The 19789-nt window shown below is 40.9% G+C and overlaps 1 protein-coding gene and 50 non-coding genes across 51 annotated transcripts in view; all 51 read right to left on the bottom strand.

Moving 5' to 3' along the window:
- Positions 1–19789, bottom strand: part of sult6b1 (sulfotransferase family, cytosolic, 6b, member 1) — a gene marked incomplete at its 3' end in the record, with an annotated part of 34252 nt that overhangs the window by 12960 nt on the left and 1503 nt on the right. The gene's annotated exons all lie outside the window — the stretch shown is intronic.
- trnat-agu (transfer RNA threonine (anticodon AGU)) lies at positions 402–475 on the bottom strand. Its single transcript has one exon. It is a non-coding gene; the product is annotated as a tRNA-Thr (tRNA).
- trnat-ugu (transfer RNA threonine (anticodon UGU)) lies at positions 648–721 on the bottom strand. Its single transcript has one exon. It is a non-coding gene; the product is annotated as a tRNA-Thr (tRNA).
- Positions 995–1068, bottom strand: trnat-agu (transfer RNA threonine (anticodon AGU)). The gene has a single exon. It is a non-coding gene; the product is annotated as a tRNA-Thr (tRNA).
- Positions 1243–1316, bottom strand: trnat-agu (transfer RNA threonine (anticodon AGU)). The gene has a single exon. It is a non-coding gene; the product is annotated as a tRNA-Thr (tRNA).
- On the bottom strand, positions 1452–1525 carry trnat-agu (transfer RNA threonine (anticodon AGU)). The gene has a single exon. It is a non-coding gene; the product is annotated as a tRNA-Thr (tRNA).
- Positions 1671–1744, bottom strand: trnat-agu (transfer RNA threonine (anticodon AGU)). The gene has a single exon. It is a non-coding gene; the product is annotated as a tRNA-Thr (tRNA).
- On the bottom strand, positions 1914–1987 carry trnat-ugu (transfer RNA threonine (anticodon UGU)). The gene has a single exon. It is a non-coding gene; the product is annotated as a tRNA-Thr (tRNA).
- Positions 2285–2358, bottom strand: trnat-agu (transfer RNA threonine (anticodon AGU)). Its single transcript has one exon. It is a non-coding gene; the product is annotated as a tRNA-Thr (tRNA).
- On the bottom strand, positions 2555–2628 carry trnat-ugu (transfer RNA threonine (anticodon UGU)). Its single transcript has one exon. It is a non-coding gene; the product is annotated as a tRNA-Thr (tRNA).
- On the bottom strand, positions 2919–2992 carry trnat-agu (transfer RNA threonine (anticodon AGU)). Its single transcript has one exon. It is a non-coding gene; the product is annotated as a tRNA-Thr (tRNA).
- On the bottom strand, positions 3138–3211 carry trnat-ugu (transfer RNA threonine (anticodon UGU)). The gene has a single exon. It is a non-coding gene; the product is annotated as a tRNA-Thr (tRNA).
- On the bottom strand, positions 3510–3583 carry trnat-agu (transfer RNA threonine (anticodon AGU)). Its single transcript has one exon. It is a non-coding gene; the product is annotated as a tRNA-Thr (tRNA).
- On the bottom strand, positions 3757–3830 carry trnat-ugu (transfer RNA threonine (anticodon UGU)). Its single transcript has one exon. It is a non-coding gene; the product is annotated as a tRNA-Thr (tRNA).
- On the bottom strand, positions 4086–4159 carry trnat-agu (transfer RNA threonine (anticodon AGU)). The gene has a single exon. It is a non-coding gene; the product is annotated as a tRNA-Thr (tRNA).
- trnat-agu (transfer RNA threonine (anticodon AGU)) lies at positions 4327–4400 on the bottom strand. Its single transcript has one exon. It is a non-coding gene; the product is annotated as a tRNA-Thr (tRNA).
- trnat-ugu (transfer RNA threonine (anticodon UGU)) lies at positions 4574–4647 on the bottom strand. Its single transcript has one exon. It is a non-coding gene; the product is annotated as a tRNA-Thr (tRNA).
- Positions 4903–4976, bottom strand: trnat-agu (transfer RNA threonine (anticodon AGU)). The gene has a single exon. It is a non-coding gene; the product is annotated as a tRNA-Thr (tRNA).
- trnat-agu (transfer RNA threonine (anticodon AGU)) lies at positions 5144–5217 on the bottom strand. Its single transcript has one exon. It is a non-coding gene; the product is annotated as a tRNA-Thr (tRNA).
- trnat-agu (transfer RNA threonine (anticodon AGU)) lies at positions 5349–5422 on the bottom strand. The gene has a single exon. It is a non-coding gene; the product is annotated as a tRNA-Thr (tRNA).
- Positions 5585–5658, bottom strand: trnat-ugu (transfer RNA threonine (anticodon UGU)). Its single transcript has one exon. It is a non-coding gene; the product is annotated as a tRNA-Thr (tRNA).
- Positions 5949–6022, bottom strand: trnat-agu (transfer RNA threonine (anticodon AGU)). The gene has a single exon. It is a non-coding gene; the product is annotated as a tRNA-Thr (tRNA).
- On the bottom strand, positions 6192–6265 carry trnat-ugu (transfer RNA threonine (anticodon UGU)). The gene has a single exon. It is a non-coding gene; the product is annotated as a tRNA-Thr (tRNA).
- trnat-ugu (transfer RNA threonine (anticodon UGU)) lies at positions 6564–6637 on the bottom strand. The gene has a single exon. It is a non-coding gene; the product is annotated as a tRNA-Thr (tRNA).
- On the bottom strand, positions 6811–6884 carry trnat-ugu (transfer RNA threonine (anticodon UGU)). The gene has a single exon. It is a non-coding gene; the product is annotated as a tRNA-Thr (tRNA).
- Positions 7099–7172, bottom strand: trnat-agu (transfer RNA threonine (anticodon AGU)). The gene has a single exon. It is a non-coding gene; the product is annotated as a tRNA-Thr (tRNA).
- Positions 7353–7426, bottom strand: trnat-ugu (transfer RNA threonine (anticodon UGU)). Its single transcript has one exon. It is a non-coding gene; the product is annotated as a tRNA-Thr (tRNA).
- trnat-agu (transfer RNA threonine (anticodon AGU)) lies at positions 7725–7798 on the bottom strand. The gene has a single exon. It is a non-coding gene; the product is annotated as a tRNA-Thr (tRNA).
- trnat-ugu (transfer RNA threonine (anticodon UGU)) lies at positions 7961–8034 on the bottom strand. Its single transcript has one exon. It is a non-coding gene; the product is annotated as a tRNA-Thr (tRNA).
- On the bottom strand, positions 8273–8346 carry trnat-agu (transfer RNA threonine (anticodon AGU)). The gene has a single exon. It is a non-coding gene; the product is annotated as a tRNA-Thr (tRNA).
- On the bottom strand, positions 8637–8710 carry trnat-agu (transfer RNA threonine (anticodon AGU)). Its single transcript has one exon. It is a non-coding gene; the product is annotated as a tRNA-Thr (tRNA).
- trnat-ugu (transfer RNA threonine (anticodon UGU)) lies at positions 8883–8956 on the bottom strand. The gene has a single exon. It is a non-coding gene; the product is annotated as a tRNA-Thr (tRNA).
- On the bottom strand, positions 9104–9177 carry trnat-agu (transfer RNA threonine (anticodon AGU)). The gene has a single exon. It is a non-coding gene; the product is annotated as a tRNA-Thr (tRNA).
- On the bottom strand, positions 9358–9431 carry trnat-ugu (transfer RNA threonine (anticodon UGU)). The gene has a single exon. It is a non-coding gene; the product is annotated as a tRNA-Thr (tRNA).
- trnat-agu (transfer RNA threonine (anticodon AGU)) lies at positions 9731–9804 on the bottom strand. Its single transcript has one exon. It is a non-coding gene; the product is annotated as a tRNA-Thr (tRNA).
- Positions 9970–10043, bottom strand: trnat-ugu (transfer RNA threonine (anticodon UGU)). Its single transcript has one exon. It is a non-coding gene; the product is annotated as a tRNA-Thr (tRNA).
- Positions 10258–10331, bottom strand: trnat-agu (transfer RNA threonine (anticodon AGU)). Its single transcript has one exon. It is a non-coding gene; the product is annotated as a tRNA-Thr (tRNA).
- On the bottom strand, positions 10512–10585 carry trnat-ugu (transfer RNA threonine (anticodon UGU)). The gene has a single exon. It is a non-coding gene; the product is annotated as a tRNA-Thr (tRNA).
- trnat-agu (transfer RNA threonine (anticodon AGU)) lies at positions 10884–10957 on the bottom strand. Its single transcript has one exon. It is a non-coding gene; the product is annotated as a tRNA-Thr (tRNA).
- Positions 11123–11196, bottom strand: trnat-ugu (transfer RNA threonine (anticodon UGU)). Its single transcript has one exon. It is a non-coding gene; the product is annotated as a tRNA-Thr (tRNA).
- trnat-agu (transfer RNA threonine (anticodon AGU)) lies at positions 11411–11484 on the bottom strand. Its single transcript has one exon. It is a non-coding gene; the product is annotated as a tRNA-Thr (tRNA).
- On the bottom strand, positions 11665–11738 carry trnat-ugu (transfer RNA threonine (anticodon UGU)). Its single transcript has one exon. It is a non-coding gene; the product is annotated as a tRNA-Thr (tRNA).
- On the bottom strand, positions 11885–11958 carry trnat-agu (transfer RNA threonine (anticodon AGU)). The gene has a single exon. It is a non-coding gene; the product is annotated as a tRNA-Thr (tRNA).
- On the bottom strand, positions 12143–12214 carry trnat-ugu (transfer RNA threonine (anticodon UGU)). The gene has a single exon. It is a non-coding gene; the product is annotated as a tRNA-Thr (tRNA).
- trnat-agu (transfer RNA threonine (anticodon AGU)) lies at positions 12515–12588 on the bottom strand. The gene has a single exon. It is a non-coding gene; the product is annotated as a tRNA-Thr (tRNA).
- trnat-agu (transfer RNA threonine (anticodon AGU)) lies at positions 12887–12960 on the bottom strand. Its single transcript has one exon. It is a non-coding gene; the product is annotated as a tRNA-Thr (tRNA).
- trnat-ugu (transfer RNA threonine (anticodon UGU)) lies at positions 13111–13184 on the bottom strand. The gene has a single exon. It is a non-coding gene; the product is annotated as a tRNA-Thr (tRNA).
- trnat-agu (transfer RNA threonine (anticodon AGU)) lies at positions 13567–13640 on the bottom strand. The gene has a single exon. It is a non-coding gene; the product is annotated as a tRNA-Thr (tRNA).
- trnat-ugu (transfer RNA threonine (anticodon UGU)) lies at positions 13821–13894 on the bottom strand. The gene has a single exon. It is a non-coding gene; the product is annotated as a tRNA-Thr (tRNA).
- On the bottom strand, positions 14151–14224 carry trnat-agu (transfer RNA threonine (anticodon AGU)). Its single transcript has one exon. It is a non-coding gene; the product is annotated as a tRNA-Thr (tRNA).
- On the bottom strand, positions 14398–14471 carry trnat-agu (transfer RNA threonine (anticodon AGU)). The gene has a single exon. It is a non-coding gene; the product is annotated as a tRNA-Thr (tRNA).

Genomic DNA, 19789 nt, shown 5'->3' with positions numbered 1-19789 from the left:
AACGTAGACATTTACAAAGCAGTGCGACCAATAAAAATGTTCTATCTTTCTTTTGTGGTCGACTCATGTTTGCATTTTATAGGACATCAAGTCAAGTCAAGTCAAACTTTATTTATAAAGCACATTTAAAAACAACCTCAGTTGAACCAAAGTGCTGTACAGTTATTAAAATACAATATAATCAGACACAAATATAATAATAAATAAAACAGTAAAGGAATAATAAGAGCTCAATTTAAAAAAGAGTAAAAGTAAAGATAAAAATACAATAAAATAAAATAAGAGCCAAGGATTCTCGCCTAGCTGTGGCTGAACGCCAAGGAGAAAAGATGGGTTTTCAGCAGTGTTTTAAAGTGCTCAATAGACTGTGCAGCTCTGACCTGACATAACTTCCCTGAATGAGGCACTGCTGGGATTTGAACCCAGGATCTCCTGTTTACTAGACAGGCACTTTAACCAACTAAGCCACAGCACCTCTGAAGGACTTCTGTCAGAGTCGTGTTGAGTTACTGCTGATGCAAACCCAACATTTCTGATTTAGTGCTTCAAATTAAAATATTTTAAAAGGCAGGAAACTTTCATTATGAAGAATTTATAGGAAATTAAATGTGCACCTTGTTGCCATGTGTCTTTGAACAGCATCTCACAGGCACTGCTGGGATTTGAACCCAGGATCTCCTGTTTACAAGACAGGCGCTTTAACCAACTAAGCCACAGCACCTCTGACCCTCCCTTTACATGTTGTTCAAAGCTTCATGAAGAAGACATTTACCAACAAACTAGTGAGAAGAGAGAAGATTTACTCCTTTATCTTGTGGTTGACTCGTAAAGTTTCAGGACACTGTTCTATTGTGTTCTATTGGAGATAACTGTGATCAATTGTGTCTTTCATACAGAGAACCAGCATTATAACTGTAAACCTTTGATTCTGTACACTGATCTATCTTTTGTACAGAACAGATATGGTCTCAAGGAGATCCTTTTTCTGTAAATCAGGTGCTGCTGGGATTTGAACCCAGGATCTCCTGTTTACTAGACAGGCACTTTAACCAACTAAGCCACAGCACCTGTGAAGGACTCTTGTTGAGTTACTGCTGATGCAAACCCAACATTTCTGATTGACCTGCTTCAAATAAAAAAACGTTTAAATGATTAAGTAACAGGAAATATTCATTTTGAAGATTTTATAGGCAATAAACAACAAGGTTCCACATTGTTATGTGTCTTCTAACAGCATCTCACAGGCACTGCTGGGATTTGAACCCAGGATCTCCTGTTTACTAGACAGGCACTTTAACCAACTAAGCCACAGCACCTCCGAAGGACTCTTGTTGAGTTACTGCTGATGCAAACCCAACATTTACTTTTTTACTGCTTTAAATTAAAACCTTTTAAAAGGAAACTTTCATCATGAAGAATTTATGTTCCTCATTGATATGTGTCTTTCTTAGAGGTGCTGCTGGGATTTGAACCCAGGATCTCCTGTTTACTAGACAGGCGCTTTAACCAACTAAGCCACAGCACCTCTTGTCTTCATTCTTGGTGTTGTTCAAACATTCATTGAGGAAAACGTTTACCAAAGCCAACATGACACCGATCACTGCAGTGAGACCAGTAAGAGGGTTTAATAATCCTAAGGGTACAGGATACTGTTCTTGTTCGTTTGTGTCAGGTACTGCTGGGATTTGAACCCAGGACCTCCTGTTTACTAGACAGGCGCTTTAACCAACTAAGCCACAGCACCTCTGAAAGACTCTTGTTGAGTTACTGCTGATGAAAACCCAACGTTTCTGATAGGACTGCTTCAAATGAAAAACTTTTAAATGACTAACAGGACATTTTTATTATGAAGAATTCATAGGCAGCAAACAACAAGGTTCTTCATTGTTACGTGTCTTCTAAGAGCATCTCACAGGTACTGCTGGGATTTGAACCCAGGATCTTCTGTTTACAAGACAGGCGCTTTAACCAACTAAGCCACAGCACCTCTTGTATTCATTCTTGGTGTTCTTCAAACATTCATTGAGGAAGACGTTTACCAAATCCAACATGACACCGATCACTGCGGTGAGACCAGTAAGAGGCCTTCAGAAGGTTGCCAATAATTTCCAATTTCTAGCCAGTTTATGAGAGGAGTCCAATCAACCTCGGATTCAGGAAATAGATAGATTTCATCTCTGTTTTATATATTAACTTGAACGACCAATAAGAAGGTTTAGAGATTCTGTCCTTTTCTTGTGGGCAACTCAAGTTTGTATTTTATAGGAGACAACTTCTCTGAATCAGGTGCTGCTGGGATTTGAACCCAGGATCTCCTGTTTACTAGACAGGCGCTTTGACCAACTAAGCCACAGCACCTCTGAAGGACTCTTGTTGAGTTACTGCTGATGCAAACCCAACATTTACAGGTTTAAAGCTTCAAATGAAAAACAACGTTTCCTGATTTAGTGCTTCAAATCAAAATATTTTAAAAGGCAGGAAACTTTCATTATGAAGAATTTATAGGAAATTAAACGTGCACCTTGTTGCCATGCGTCTTTGAACAGCATCTCACAGGTACTGCTGGGATTTGAACCCAGGATCTCCTGTTTACAAGACAGGCGCTTTAACCAACTAAGCCACAGCACCTCTGACCCTCCCATTAGATGATGTTCAAAGTTTCATTGAGGAAGACATTTACCAACACACTAGTGAGAAGAGAGAAGATTTACAGATTTTCACCTTTTCTTGCGGTTGACTCGTAAAGTTTCAGGATACTGTTCTATTGTGTTTTATAGGAGATAATGGTAATTAGTTGTGTCTTTCATACAGAGAACCAGCATTATAACTGTAAAAAGGGTAAACCTTTGATTCTGTACACTGATCTATCTTGTGTACAAAACAGAGATGGTCTCAAGGAGATCGTTTCTCTGTAAATCAGGTGCTGCTGGGATTTGAACCCAGGATCTCCTGTTTACTAGACAGGCGCTTTAACCAACTAAGCCACAGCACCTCTTGTCTTCATTCTTGGTGTTCTTCAAACATTCATTGAGGAAGACGTTTACCAAAACCAACATGACACCGATCACTGCGGTGAGACCAGTAAGAGGGTTTAATAATCATAAGGGTACAGGATACTGTTCTTGTGTGTTTGTGTCAGGTATTGCTGGGATTTGAACCCAGGATCTCCTGTTTACAAGACAGGCGCTTTAACCAACTAAGCCACAGCACCTCTTGTCTTCATTCTTGGTGTTCTTCAAACATTCATTGAGGAAGACGTTTACCAAATCCAACATGACACCGATCACTGCGGTGAGACCAGTAAGAGGCCTTCAGAAGGTTGCCAATAATTTCCAATTTTTAGCCAGTTTATGAGAGGAGTCCAATCAACCTCGGATTCAGGAAATAGATAGATATCATCTTGGTTTTATATATTAAACTTGAACGACCAAAAAGAAGGTTTAGAGATTCTGTCCTTTTCTTGTGGCCAAGTCAAGTTTGTATTTTATAGAAGACAACTTCTCTGAATCAGGCACTGCTGGGATTTGAACCCAGGATCTCCTGTTTACTAGACAGGCGCTTTAACCAACTAAGCCACAGCACCTCTGAAAGACTTGTTAGAGTCGTGTTGAGTTACTGCTGATGCAAACCCAACATTTACAGGTTTAAAGCTTCAAATGAAAAACTTTCAAATGACTAAGTAACAGGACATTCATTATGAAGAATTTATAGACAACAAACAACTTAATTGTTATGTGTCTTCTAACAGCATCTAACAGGTACTGCTGGGATTTGAACCCAGGATTTCCTGTTTACAAGACAGGCACTTTAACCAACTAAGCCACAGCACCTCTTACTGTGACTGTAGATGTTGTTCAAAGGTTCATTGAGGAAGACATTAACCGTCTTTTTTTGTTGGAACAACAGTCCAAAACTCTAAAACATTAAATTTACTGCAGTGTTAACATGAAGCAAAGCAGCTCATTCTCACATTTCAGAAGCTTAAAAAAGAGAACGTTCAAACTTAAAATTATTGAAAGAACATGCTGATTTTCAAATCAATTTCTTTCTTACTGTAGTGAGACAGTCTTAGAACATCATCTTTCAGGTACTGCTGGGATTTGAACCCAGGATCTCCTGTTTACTAGACAGGCACTTTAACCAACTAAGCCACAGCACCTCTTACTCTACCTGTAGATGTTGTTCAAACATTCATTGAGGAAGACATTTACCAAAACAAACATCATACTGATCACTGCAGTGAGAGTGTGTCATTATCTTGTTGTTGAATTGTAAAGTTTCAGGATACTGTGCTCGTATTGTTATAGGAGATAACTTCTCTGAATGAGGCACTGCTGGGATTTGAACCCAGGATCTCCTGTTTACTAGACAGGCGCTTTAACCAACTAAGCCACAGCACCTCTGAAAGACTTGTTAGAGTCGTGTTGAGTTACTGCTGATGCAAACCCAACATTTACAGGTTTAAAGCTTCAAATGAAAAACTTTCAAATGACTAAGTAACAGGACATTCATTATGAAGAATTTATAGACAACAAACAACTTAATTGTTATGTGTCTTCTAACAGCATCTAACAGGTACTGCTGGGATTTGAACCCAGGATTTCCTGTTTACAAGACAGGCACTTTAACCAACTAAGCCACAGCACCTCTTACTGTGACTGTAGATGTTGTTCAAAGGTTCATTGAGGAAGACATTAACCGTCTTTTTTTGTTGGAACAACAGTCCAAAACTCTAAAACATTAAATTTACTGCAGTGTTAACATGAAGCAAAGCAGCTCATTCTCACATTTCAGAAGCTTAAAAAAGAGAACGTTCAAACTTAAAATTATTGAAAGAACATGCTGATTTTCAAATCAATTTCTTTCTTACTGTAGTGAGACAGTCTTAGAACATCATCTTTCAGGTACTGCTGGGATTTGAACCCAGGATCTCCTGTTTACTAGACAGGCACTTTAACCAACTAAGCCACAGCACCTCTTACTCTACCTGTAGATGTTGTTCAAACATTCATTGAGGAAGACATTTACCAAAACAAACATCATACTGATCACTGCAGTGAGAGTGTGTCATTATCTTGTTGTTGAATTGTAAAGTTTCAGGATACTGTGCTCGTATTGTTATAGGAGATAACTTCTCTGAATGAGGCACTGCTGGGATTTGAACCCAGGATCTCCTGTTTACTAGACAGGCTCTTTAACCAGCTAAGCCACAGCACCTCTCACTCTCCCTTTCCATGTTGTTCAAACATTTACCAAGCAGTGTGACCAATTATAAGGAGTTAGAGATTCTGTCCTTTTCTTGTGTTCAACTCATGTTTGTATTTTATAGGAGATAAAGTCTCCGAACCAGGTACTGCTGGGATTTGAACCCAGGATCTCCTGTTTACTAGACAGGCGCTTTGACCAACTAAGCCACAGCACCTCTGAAGGACTCTTGTTGAGTTACTGCTGATGCAAACCCAACGTTTCCTGATTTTGTGCTTCAAATTAAAATATTTTAAAAGACAGGAAACTTTCATTATGAAGAATTTATAGGAAATTAAACGTGCACCTTGTTGCCATGTGTCTTTGAACAGCATCTCACAGGCACTGCTGGGATTTGAACCCAGGATCTCCTGTTTACAAGACAGGCGCTTTAACCAACTAAGCCACAGCACCTCTGACCCTCCCATTAGATGATGTTCAAAGTTTCATTGTGGAAGACATTTACCAACACACTAGTGAGAAGAGAGAAGATTTACAGATTTTCACCTTGTCTTGCGGTTGACTCGTAAAGTTTCAGGATACTGTTCTATTGTGTTTTATAGGATATAACGGTAATTAGTTGTGTCTTTCATACAGAGAACCAGCATTATAACTGTAAAAAGGGTAAACCTTTGATTCTGTACACTGATCTATCTTTTCTACAGAACAGAGATGGTCTCAAGGAGATTTTTTCTCTGTAAATCAGGTGCTGCTGGGATTTGAACCCAGGATCTCCTGTTTACTAGACAGGCGCTTTAACCAACTAAGCCACAGCACCTGTGAAGGACTCTTGTTGAGTTACTGCTGATGCAAACCCAACGTTTCTGATTGGACTGCTTCAAATGAAAAACTTTTAAATGACTAACAGGAAATTTTCATTATGAAGAATTTATAAGCAGCAAACAACAAGGTTCTTCATTGTTACGTGTCTTCTAAGAGTATCTCACAGGTACTGCTGGGATTTGAACCCAGGATCTCCTGTTTACAAGACAGGCGCTTTAACCAACTAAGCCACAGCACCTCTTGTCTTCATTCTTGGTGTTCTTCAAACATTCATTGAGGAAGACGTTTACCAAATCCAACATGACACCGATCACTGCGGTGAGACCAGTAAGAGGCCTTCAGAAGGTTGCCAATAATTTCCAATTTCTAGCCAGTTTATGAGAGGAGTCCAATCAACCTCGGATTCAGGAAATAGATAGATATCATCTCGGTTTTATATATTAAACTTGAACGACCAATAAGAAGGCTTAGAGATTCTGTCCTTTTCTTGTGGCCAAGTGAAGTTTGTATTTTATAGGAGACAACTTCTCTGAATCAGGCACTGCTGGGATTTGAACCCAGGATCTCCTGTTTACAAGACAGGCACTTTAACCAACTAAGCCACAGCACCTCTGAAAGACTCATTACAGTCGTGTTTAGTTGCTGCTGATGCAAACCCAACATTTACAGGTCTAAAGCTTCAAATGAAAAACTTTCAAATGACTAAGTAACAGGACATTCATTATGAAGAATTTATAGACAACAAACAACTTAATTGTTACGTGTCTTCTAACAGCATCGAACAGGTGCTGCTGGGATTTGAACCCAGGATCTCCTGTTTACAAGACAGGCACTTTAACCAACTAAGCCACAGCACCTCTTACTGTGACTGTAGATGTTGTTCAAAGGTTCATTGAGGAAGTCCAAAACCTCTAAAACATTAAATTTACTGCAATGTTAACATGAAGCAAAGCAGCTCATTCTCACATTTCAGAAGCTTAAAAAAGAGAACGTTCAGACTTTAAATTATTGAAAGAAACTGCTGATTTTACTTCCTCACTATAGCGAGACAGTCTCGGGAGATAATCTCTCAGGCACTGCTGGGATTTGAACCCAGGATCTCCTGTTTACTAGACAGGCACTTTAACCAACTAAGCCACAGCACCGCTGAAGGACTGCTGTCAGAGTCATGTTGAGTTACTGCTGATGCAAACCCAACATTTCTTATTGGACTGCTTCAAATGAAAACTTTCAAATGACTAAGTACGAAATTTTCATTATGAAGAATTTATAGGCAGCAAACAACAAGGTTCTTCATTGTTACATGTCTTCTAACAGCATCTCACAGGCACTGCTGGGATTTGAACCCAGGATCTCCTGTTTACAAGACAGGCGCTTTAACCAACTAAGCCACATCACCTCTTGTCTTCATTCTTGGTGTTCTTCAAACATTCATTGAGGAAGACGTTTACCAAAACCAACATGACACCGATCACTGCGGTGAGACCAGTAAGAGGCCTTCAGAAGGTTGCCAATAATTTCCAATTTCTAGCCAGTTTATGAGAGGAGTCCAATCAACATCGGATTCAGGAAATAGATAGATATCATCTCCGTTTTATATATTAAACTTGAACGACCAATAAGAAGGTTTAGAGATTCTGTCCTTTTCTTGTGGTCGACTCAAGTTTGTATTTAATAGGAGACAACTTCTCTGAATCAGGCACTGCTGGGATTTGAACCCAGGATCTCCTGTTTACTAGACAGGCACTTTAACCAACTAAGCCACAGCACCTCTGAAAGCCTCTTGTTAGAGTCGTGTTGAGTTACTGCTGATGCAAACCCAACATTTACAGGTTTAAAGCTTCAAATGAAAAAGTAACAGGACATTTTCATTATGAAGAATTTATAGACAACAAACAACTTAATTGTTACGTGTCTTCTAACAGCATCGAACAGGTGCTGCAAGGATTTCAACCCAGGATCTCCTGTTTACAAGACAGGCGCTTTAACCAACTAAGCCACAGCACCTCTTACTGTGACTGTAGATGTTGTTCAAAGGTTCATTGAGGAAGTTCACAACCTCTAAAACATTAAATTTACTGCAGTGTTAACATGAAGCAAAGCAGCTCCGTCTCACATTTCAGAAGCTTAAAAAAGAGAACATTTATGGTTGACCTGTTTGACTAACAGGAAATTTTCATTATGAAGAATTTATAGGTAATTAAACTTGCACCTTGTTGCCATGCGTCTTTGAACAGCATCTCACAGGTACTGCTGGGATTTGAACCCAGGATCTCCTGTTTACTAGACAGGCACTTTAACCAACTAAGCCACAGCACCTGTGACCCTCCCATTAGATGATGTTCAAAGTTTCATTGAGGAAGACATTTACCAACACACTAGTGAGAAGAGAGAAGATTTACAGATTTTCACCTTTTCTTGTGGTTGACTCGTAAAGTTTCAGGATACTGTTCTATTGTGTTTTATAGGAGATAACGGTAATTAGTTGTGTCTTTCATACAGAGAACCAGCATTATAACTGTAAAAAGGGTAAACCTTTGATTCTGTACACTGATCTATGTTTTGTACAGAACAGAGATGGTCTCAAGGAGATCTTTTCTCTGTAAATCAGGTGCTGCTGGGATTTGAACCCAGGATCTCCTGTTTACTAGACAGGTGCTTTAACCAACTAAGCCACAGCACCTCTGAAGGACTCTTGTTGAGTTACTGCTGATGCAAACCCAACATTTCTGATTGACCTGCTTCAAATATAAAACTCTAAATGACTAACTTACGGGAAATGTTCATTATGAAGAATATATAGGCAGCAAACAACAAGGTTCCTCATTGTTATGTGTCTTCTAACAGCATCTAACAGGCACCGCTGGGATTTGAACCCAGGATGTCCTGTTTACAAGACAGGCACTTTAACCAACAAAGCCACAGCACCTCTCACTCTACCTTCCCATGTTGTTCAAACATTTATTGAGGAAGACATTTACCAAGCAGCAGGACCAATAATAAGGAGTTAGAGATTCTGTCCTTTTCTTGTGTTCGACTCATGCTTGTATTTTATAAGAGATAAATTCTCTGAATCAGGTACTGCTGGGATTTGAACCCAGGATCTCCTGTTTACTAGACAGGCGCTTTAACCAACTAAGCCACAGCACCTCTGAAAGACTCTTGTCAGTGTCGTGTTGAGTTACTGCTGATGCAAACCCAACGTTTCTGATTGGACTGCTTCAAATGAAAAACTTTTAAATGACTAACAGGAAATTTTCATTATGAAGAATTTATAAGCAGCAAACAACAAGGTTCTTCATTGTTACGTGGCTTCTAACAGCATCTCAAAGGTACTGCTGGGATTTGAACCCAGGATCTCCTGTTTACAAGACAGGCGCTTTAACCAACTAAGCCACAGCACCGTTTGTCTTCAGTCTTGGTGTTGTTCAAACATTCATTGAGGAAGACGTTTTACCAAAACCAACATGACACCGATCACTGCGGTGAGACCAGTAAGAGGCCTTCAGAAGGTTGCCAATAATTTCCAATTTCTAGCCAGTTTATGAGAGGAGTCCAATCAACCTCGGATTCAGGAAATAGATAGATAACATCTCGGTTTTATATATTAAACTTGAACGACCAATAAGAAGGCTTAGAGATTCTGTCCTTTTCTTGTGGCCAAGTGAAGTTTGTATTTTATAGGAGACAACTTCTCTGAATCAGGCACTGCTGGGATTTGAACCCAGGATCTCCTGTTTACTAGACAGGTGCTTTAACCAACTAAGCCACAGCACCTCTGAAAGCCTCTTGTTAGAGTCGTGTTGAGTTACTGCTGATGCAAACCCAACATTTACAGGTTTAAAGCTTCAAATGAAAAACTTTCAAATGACTAAGTAACAGGACATTCATTATGAAGAATTTATAGACAACAAACAACTTAATTGTTATGTGTCTTCTAACAGGTACTGCTGGGATTTGAACCGAGGATCTCCTTTTTACAAGACAGGCGCTTTAACCAACTAAGCCACAGCACCTCTTACTGTGACTGTAGATGTTGTTCAAAGGTTCATTGAGGAAGTCCAAAACCTCTAAAACATTAAATTTACTGCAGTGTTAACATGAAGCAAAGCAGCTCATTCTCACATTTCAGAAGCTTAAAAAAGAGAACGTTCAGACTTTAAATTATTGAAAGAAACTGCTGATTTTACTTCCTTACTATAGCGAGACAGTCGTGGGAGACAATCTCTCAGGCACTGCTGGGATTTGAACCCAGGATCTCCTGTTTACTAGACAGGCACTTTAACCAACTAAGCCACAGCACCGCTGAAGGACTGCTGTCAGAGTCATGTTGAGTTACTGCTGATGCAAACCCAACGTTTCTGATAGGACTGCTTCAAATGAAAAACTTTTAAATGACTAACAGGACATTTTTATTATGAAGAATTCATAGGCATTAAACCACAAGGTTCCTCATTGCTACGTGTCTTCTAAGAGCATCACACAGGTACTGCTGGGATTTGAACCCAGGATCTCCTGTTTACAAGACAGGCGCTTTAACCAACTAAGCCACAGCACCTCTTGTCTTCATTCTTGGTGTTGTTCAAACATTCATTGAGGAAGACGTTTACCGAATCCAACATGACACCGATCGCTGCGGTGAGACCAGTAAGAGGCCTTCAGAAGGTTGCCAATAATTTCCAATTTCTAGCCAGTTTATGAGAGGAGTCCAATCAACCTCGGATTCAGGAAATAGATAGATATCATCTCGGTTTTATATATTAAACTTGAACGACCAATAAGAAGGTTTAGAGATTCTGTATTTTTCTTGTGGCCAACTCAAGTTTGTATTTTATAGGAGACAACTTCTCTGAATCAGGCACTGCTGGGATTTGAACCCAGGATCTCCTGTTTACTAGACAGGCGCTTTAACCAACTAAGCCACAGCACCTCTGAAAACCTCTTGTTAGAGTCGTGTTGAGTTACTGCTGATGCAAACCCAACATTTACAGGTTTAAAGCTTCAAATGAAAAACTTTCAAATGACTAAGTAACAGGACATTCATTATGAAGAATTTATAGACAACAAACAACTTAATTGTTATGTGTCTTCTAACAGGTACTGCTGGGATTTGAACCGAGGATCTCCTTTTTACAAGACAGGCGCTTTAACCAACTAAGCCACAGCACCTCTTACTGTGACTGTAGATGTTGTTCAAAGGTTCATTGAGGAAGTCCAAAACCTCTAAAACATTAAATTTACTGCAGTGTTAACATGAAGCAAAGCAGCTTATTCTCACATTTCAGAAGCTTAAAAAAGAGAACGTTCAGACTTTAAATTATTGAAAGAAACTGCTGATTTTACTTCCTCACTATAGCGAGACAGTCTTGGGAGATAATCTCTCAGGCACTGCTGGGATTTGAACCCAGGATCTCCTGTTTACTAGACAGGCACTTTAACCAACTAAGCCACAGCACCGCTGAAGGACTGCTGTCAGAGTCATGTTGAGTTACTGCTGATGCAAACACAAAATTTCTTATTGGACTGCTTCAAATGAAAACTTTCAAATGACTAAGTAGGAAATTTTCATTATGAAGAATTTATAGGCAGCAAACAACAAGGTTCCTCATTGTTATGTGTCTTCTAACAGCATCTCACAGGTACTGCTGGGATTTGAACCCAGGATCTCCTGTTTACAAGACAGGCGCTTTAACCAACTAAGCCACAGCACCTCTTTCTGTGACTGTAGATGTTGTTCAAAGGTTCATTGAGGAAGACATTTACCAAGCAGGGTGACCAATTATAAGGAGTTAGAGATTCTGTCCTTTTCTTGTGTTCGACTCATGTTTGTATTTTATAGGAGATACTTCTCCGAACCAGGTACTGCTGGGATTTGAACCCAGGATCTCCTGTTTACTAGACAGGCGCTTTAACCAACTAAGCCACAGCACCTCTGAAAGACTCTTGTCAGAGTCGTGTTGAGTTACTGCTGATGCAAACCCAACATTTCTGATTGGACTGCTTTAATTGAAAAACTTTTAAATGATTAGGTAACAGGAAATGTTCATTATGAAGAATTTATAGGCAGCAAACAACAAGGTTCTTCATTGTTACATGTCTTCTAACAGCATCTCAAATTTACTGCTGGGATTTGAACCCAGGATCTCCTGTTTACAAGACAGGCGCTTTAACCAACTAAGCCACAGCACCTCTTGGCTTCATTCCTGGTGTTGTTCAAACATTCATTGAGGAAGACGTTTACCAAAACCAACATGACACCGATCACTGCGCTGAGACCAGTAAGAGGCCTTCAGAAGGTTGCCAATAATTTCCAATTTCTAGCCAGTTTATGAGAGGAGTCCAATCAACATCGGATTCAGGAAATAGATAGATATCATCTCGGTTTTATATATTAAACTTGAAAGACCAATAAGAAGGTTTAGAGATTCTATCCTTTTCTTGTGGCCAACTCAAGTTTGTATTTTATAGGAGATTACTTCTCTGAATCAGGTGCTGCTGGGATTTGAACCCAGGATCTCCTGTTTACTAGACAGGCGCTTTGACCAACTAAGCCACATCACCTCTTGTCTTCATTCTTGGTGTTGTTCAAACATTCATTGAGGAAGACCTTTACCAAAACCAACATGACACCGATCACTGCGGTGAGACCAGTAAGAAGCCTTCAGAAGGTTGCCAATAATTTCCAATTTCTAGCCAGTTTATGAGAGGAGTCCAATCAACCTCGGATTCAGGAAATAGATAGATATCATCTCGATTTTATATATTAAACTTGAACGACCAATAAGAAGGTTTAGAGATTCTGTCCTTTTCTTGTGGTCGACTCAAGTTTGTATTTTATAGGAGACAACCTCTCTGAATCAGGCACTGCTGGGATTTGAACCCAGGATCTCCTGTTTACTAGACAGGCGCTTTAACCAACTAAGCCACAGCACCTCTGAAAGACACGTTAGAGTCGTGTTGAGTTACTGCTGATGCAAACCCAACATTTACAGGTTTAAAGCTTCAAATGAAAAAGTAACAGGACATTTTCATTATGAAGAATTTATAGACAACAAACAACTTAATTGTTACGTGTCTTCTAACAGGTACTGCTGGGATTTGAACCAAGGATCTCCTGTTTACAAGACAGGCGCTTTAACCAATTAAGCCACAGCACCTCTTACTGTGACTGTAGATGTTGTTCAAAGGTTCATTGAGGAAGACATTTAACAAGCAGTGCGACCAATCAGAAGGATTAGAGATTCTGTCCTTTTCTTGTGGTCAACTCAGGTTTGTAGTTTATAGGAGATACCATCTCTGAATCAGGTACTGCTGGGATTTGAACCCAGGATCGCCTGTTTACTAGACAGCAGTTTAACCAACTAAGCCACAGCACCTCTGAAGGACTCTTGTTGAGTTACTGCTGATGCAAACCCAACATTTCTGATCAGACTGCTTCAAATTAAAAACTTTTAAATGACTAAGTAACAAGAAATTTTCATTATGAAGAATTTATAGGCAGCAAACAACAAGGTTACTCATTGTTATGTGTCTTCTAACAGGTACTGCTGGGATTTGAACCGAGGATGTCCTGTTTACTAGACAGGTGCTTTAACCAACTAAGCCACAGCACCTCTGAAAGACTCTTGTCAGTGTCGTGTTGAGTTACTGCTGATGCAAACCCAACGTTTCTGATTGGACTGCTTCAAATGAAAAACTTTTAAATGACTAACAGGAACTTTTTATTATGAAGAATTTATAAGCAGCAAACAACAAGGTTCTTCATTGTTACGTGGCTTCTAACAGCATCTCAAAGGTACTGCTGGGATTTGAACCCAGGATCTCCTGTTTACAAGACAGGCGCTTTAACCAACTAAGCCACAGCACCTTTTGTCTTCATTCTTGGTGTTGTTCAAACATTCATTGAGGAAGACCTTTACCAAAACCAACATGACACCGATCACTGCGGTGAGACCAGTAAGAGGCCTTCAGAAGGTTGCCAATAATTTCCAATTTCTAGCCAGTTTATGAGAGGAGTCCAATCAACATCGGATTCAGGAAATAGATAGATATCATCTCGGTTTTCTATATTAAACTTGAACGACCAATAAGAAGGTTTAAAGATTCTGGAACTTCTCTGAATTAGGTACTGCTGGGATTTGAACCCAGGATCTCCTGTTTACTAGACAGGCGCTTTAACCAACTAAGCCACAGAACCTCTGAAAGACTTGTTAGAGTCGTGTTGAGTTACTGCTGATGCAAACCCAACATTTACAGGTTTAAAGCTTCAAATGAAAAACTTTCAAATGACTAAGTAACAGGACATTCATTATGAAGAATTTATAGACAACAAACAACTTAATTGTTATGTGTCTTCTTAAAGCATCTCACAGGTACTGCTGGGATTTGAACCCAGGATCTCCTGTTTACTAGACAGGCACTTTAACCAACTAAGCCACAGCACCTCTTAAGGACTCTTGTCAGAGTTGTGTTGAGTTACTGCTGATGCAAACCCAACATTTACTTTTTTACTGCTTTAAATTAAAACCTTTTAAAAGGAAACTTTCATCATGAAGAATTTCAAAGAATCTATGTTCCTCATTGCTATGTGTCTTTCTTGACTTAACCCCAGATTCACTGAGTATCGGCACACTTTTTAAAATTGTACAGACGTTATTTATAGCATAGATCTCTGGGGGGGCCACGTACCACACGTTGAGAACCACTGCTTTACTGTCGTAAAACCACCTTGAAATGATCTAAAAATAAACCTTGCTTATCTTTAAAAACTGGTAAAACTAAAGAACTTTACAACAGAGATATGTTTATTAAAGCTGCTTTAAGAATGACGCCTGGTTGATAATTATTATGGAAACCAGCCTCAGACCCGTGTGGTGCAACGCATATGGAAACTAGTAAGGTGGGGGGAGGGGGAAACTATAAGCAGGCAGAGAGCTGCAGCAGACTGTAAATATGAGTATGTTGTGGTGAAGGTCGGGTTAATCCTCCGCTATCTGCCCCATAAATCAGTGAGACGTCAGGAAGCCATTATCTGTGGCGGACTGCTGATTTAACCGCCTCTTACATCAAAAGGGGGACGTTCAGACGTTTAAAAAAGAGGCCTGTCATTGGCCAGACTGATGGAGAGCATGTACAGTGAGATAAATGGGCCCCTATGCATGGAGCTGTGGAGGGAGGGGAGGGGAGTGGGGGGGTGATATGATCTAAACATTCCTCCGAAGGTGATTAACTTGTCTATCTTTGTGCCGTTCCTCTACAAGCGAGCTGGCGTGCAAAACTAAACTTCAAAAATAAACACCCCTAGCCCTCCAAAAGAAAACATGTCACATTCCTCAAACGCACCTCGACGACAGCCGGGAATGTACACACACTCACACACACACACATACACACACACACACACACACACACACACGTTCCTCTGTGTTTTCCAAAGAAAGAGATTAAAGGTGTTACACGCTGGCTGCTTCAAGTATCAATAATATCAATAAATCATCATCATATTTGGTGAAAGTCGAAAGCAGGAAAGACAGGAAACTGGTATTATTATTATATTTCCTGAGTTCTTCCTGTGTGGTAATGCTTCTTAACGTGTGTAATGAGGCTAAATATTTACAAGCCATTACATAACCGATGATGTATCAGATGATATGGACATTTATATGCAGTGTCGAAAGTTATACACACAAGCAAAGAAATTACTTCTCTTTTTAAAGCTGACTACATATATAAATATATATTATATGGCAAGGAATAAAATAGAATAAAAAGCTTTGTTGTCATTATATTAAACATATTTAACGACAACGATTGAAATGGCGGAAAAATAGAGGAAAAGAGTGTTTTTTTGTTTTGTTTTAGTTGTTTCATCAATACAAGAAATGTAACTGTAGTACAATAGACTGTATATAAGAAATGGACGTAACATTTGTGACGTCACCCATTGGTTTGTGGACTGCTGCTCGGAGGCCAATAGTATCGGATCTGAGCAGCGCCATCTTGAAAATTTCAGGTGCATGCTGGGAAAAATAAAAACACGGATTCTACTTATATGGGCATCAGGAGGAGCATGAGGCGCCCTCCTGAACCTGTGAACCAATCAACCTGTCAATCACCACGTAGCCACGCCCTAATGCATACCCTGCTTTATCGTCACATATAAAATCAGGGAGGCCAAAATGTCCCAAATGAACATCATACTGCATTGAAGAAGGCTTTAAACTAGCGATTGAGACCATAAACACATTTTGAAAACGTTTACTGAGGTTAGAAATCAAGTGAGAAGTTGGTGAATTCTCCATTGACTTGTATAGAGACGGAAGTCCTTTTGACACCACAACGGTCGCCCCCTGCTGGCCTTTTGATAGAATGCAGTTTTAAGTTACTTCAACGTTGGCATCATTTCAGAGGACCGGAACTCCCCGCCTGTGTAGTAAGTAACTTTCTATCACTATCCTCATTATCTATTTAAGATGCCATAAAAGCTACCAGCTACCATAAAAAAGAAGCCGTCAGTTAGTTCAGTAGTACAGAAGGTTGTTGCTATGGCGACGTTACCTTTAGTCCCATTGGTGTAACACGCAGCAGGTTTAACAGACCGGTACGTTGAAAGCAGTTTGCAAGTTTCAACTCGTCATCTCATCATTAATCTTTAGTCTGAACTGAGCTTTAAAGAAGGAAATTAATCTAAACAGTGATGGATGAAGATGGGAAACAAATGGTTGAAGGCGATGATTCATCATTTAAGCTCATTCTTCAATTCTGCTGCGTCACGATTCATGTTCTGCTGTCTACAGTTTAGTAATGTGCTGCTCCAAATATAACAGGCTTCAATTAATCCAGACTTTATTTATATGTATTATAACTCCTACTGTCAATCATACAGGATGTTAAATATGAATTTGGAAGCTAATGCATGCTTTAACCCTCCTGTTGTCCTCGAGTCAAGGAAGGAAGGGAGGAAGAAGGAAGGAAAGGAGGGAGGAAGGAAGGAAGTAAGGAAGGAAGGAAGGAAGGAAGGAAGGAAGGAAGGCAGATGGAAGGAAGGAAGGAAAGAAAGATGGAAGAATGGAATAAAGGAAGGAAAGGAGGAAGGAAGGGAGGAAGGAAGGGAGGAAGAAGGAAAGGAAAGAGGAGGGAAGGAAGGGAGGAAGGAAGGGAAGAAAGGAAAGAAGGAAGGGAGGAAGGAAAGGAAGGAAGGACGGAGGAAAGAAGGAAGGTAAGAGGGAGGGAGGAAAGAAGGAACAAGGGAGGGAGAAAGGAAAAGAGGAAGGGAGGAAGGAAGGAAAGAAGGAAGGGAGGAAGGTAGGGGGGAGGAAAGAAAGAGAGAAGGAGGGAGGGAGGAAGGGAAGGAAGGAAGGAAGGGAGGGAGGAAGGACAGACGGAAGGAAGGAAGGGAGGAAAGAGAGAGGAAGGAAAGAAAGAGAGAAGGAGGGAGGAAGGACAGACGGAAGGAAGGAAGGAAGGAAGGAAGGAAGGAAGGAAGGAAAGAAGGAACAGTCAAAACAGACGGGGTCAATTTGACCCGGGAGGACGACAGGAAGGTTAAAACTACTAATAAAGTGAAATACAGATCATAAACTAGGTTAATAATAATAATAATAAAAACATTGAATTATATAACTGTGATATAAAAGCCAGACTGAGCAGCTGTGTTTTAATCTCTGAGGATTCACATCGTCTTCAGCGGCTTGACTGACAGACACTTCGTGGTATTTCAGCTTCTGCTCAGACACGATGTTACAAAACTAACTTCAGAAGGCTGCACAAACAAGAAACACTCCTCCCCTCCTTCCCCTCCTTCCCTCCTTCCCCTCCTTCCCCTCCTTCCCCTCCTTCCCTCTCCCCCCTCCTTCCCTCTCCCCCCTCCTTCCCCTCCTTCCCTCCTTCCCCTCCTTCCCCTCCTTCCCCTCCTTCCCCTCCTTCCCTCTCCCCCCTCCTTCCCCTCCTTCCCTCCTTCCCCTCCTTCCCCTCCTTCCCCTCCTTCCCCTCTCTCTCCCTCTCTCTCACTCCTTCCCTCCTTTCCTCCTTCCCCTCCTTCCCCTCCTTCCCTCTCTCTCCCCTCCTTCCCCTCCTTCCCTCTCTCTCCCTCTCTCTCCCCTCCTTCCCCTCCTTCCCTCTCTCACACTCCTTCCTCTCCTTCCCTCCTCCCCTCCTTCGCCTCCTTCGCCTCCTTCCCTCTCTCTCCCCTCCTTCCCTCCTTCCCTCTCTCTCCCTCTCTCTCCCTCTCTCACACTCCTTCGCCTCCTTCCCTCTCTCTCCCCTCCTTCCCCTCCTTCCTTCTCTCTCACTTCTTCCCCTCCTTCCCCTCCTTCCCTCTCTCTCACTCCTTCCCTCTCTCTCACTCCTTCCCTCCTTCCCCTCCTTCCCTCCTTCCCCTCCTTCCCCCTGTCCCCTCCTTCCCTCTCTCTCCCCTCCTTCCCCTCCTTCCCCTCCTTCCCTCCTTCCTCTCTCTCCCCTCCTTCCCTCTCTCTCCCCTCTTTCCCCTCCTTCCCTCTCTCTCCCCTCCTTCCCCTCCTTCCCCTCCTTCCCTCTCTCTCCCCTCCTTCCCCTCCTTCCCTCCTTCCCCTCCTTATGAAACCACTCATATTTGTCTGTTTGTGTGCTTATGACACAAACATGACACAGCTTGTTAAGGTAGTTGAGTTCAGAAGGTTTATTTTCCATATCTGAGCTCCTGTTTGTCTTTATGCTAAACTAGACGAGCCACTTCCTGACACATCTCATGCACTGAAAAAAGTCCCCCTTTCCTTCCTTCTTCCTTCCCCCCTTCCCTCCTTCCTTCCTCCCTCCTTCCTTTCCATCCTTCTTCCTTCCTCCCTTTCTTCCTCCCTTCCTTCCTTCCTTCCTCCTTTTCTTCCTTCTTCCTTCCTCCCTTCCCTCCTTCCTTCCTCCTCCTTTCCATCCTTCTTCCTTCCTCCCTTTCTTCCTCCCTTCCTTCCTTCCTCCTTCCTTCCTTCTTCCTTCCTCCCTTCCCTCCTTCCTTCCTCCCTCCTTTCCGTCCTTCTTCCTTCCTCCCTTTCTCCCTCCTTTCCTTCCTTCTTCCTTCTTTCCTTCCTTCCTCCCTTCCTTCCTTCCCTCCTCCCTCCTTTCCTTCCTCCTTTCCTTCCTTCTGCCTCCCTTCCTTCCTTGACTCGAGGACAACAGGAAGGTTAAATCACATCTACTTTCCTTTTCTTCCTTCTCTTGTGAAGTGGTGTCATGTCAGTGGGTATTTTATGTATATATTGTATGTTTGTTCATTTTAAACATTTACAGCTCAGCCTGCAAACCTTAGTTAAATATTTCCTTTGCCGGTGGAGCAACACACTTAACTTTATGAAATGCATTTAAAGGACAAGTTCACAGGTTAAAGCAGCAGTCAGGTGTCTCATATGAACATTTAAAGAGGTTGTAATGATTCCATTTGTTTCATACTGACTATTATAAAGTATCTGATCAGCTTCTATTGAGCTTCATCAGTCTGAGTTATTATATCAATGATATCTGACATGTTTACTGAGAGGGGAAGGAAATAGTAGTAATATTAGTTGTTACAGTAGTAGTAATTTTTGCAGTAGTAGTAGTAGTACTTCTTGTAGTAGTAGTAGTAGTAGTAGTAGTAGTAGTAGTACTTTTGGTCGTAGTAGTAGTAGTAGTGGTAGTAGTAGTAGTAGTAGTAGTAGTAGTAGTAGTACCCTTTGTAGTATTAGTAGTAGTATTAGTAGTAGTAGTAGTAGTACTTTGTGTAGTAGTAGTAGTAGTAGTATTAGTAGTAGTACTT

Source organism: Scomber scombrus, unplaced genomic scaffold (assembly GCF_963691925.1).
Source record: "Scomber scombrus unplaced genomic scaffold, fScoSco1.1 SCAFFOLD_275, whole genome shotgun sequence".
Lineage (NCBI taxonomy): Eukaryota > Metazoa > Chordata > Actinopteri > Scombriformes > Scombridae > Scomber > Scomber scombrus.
The sequence above is the reverse complement of the archived record's forward strand: the minus strand, read 5'-3'. Positions and strand labels throughout refer to the sequence as shown.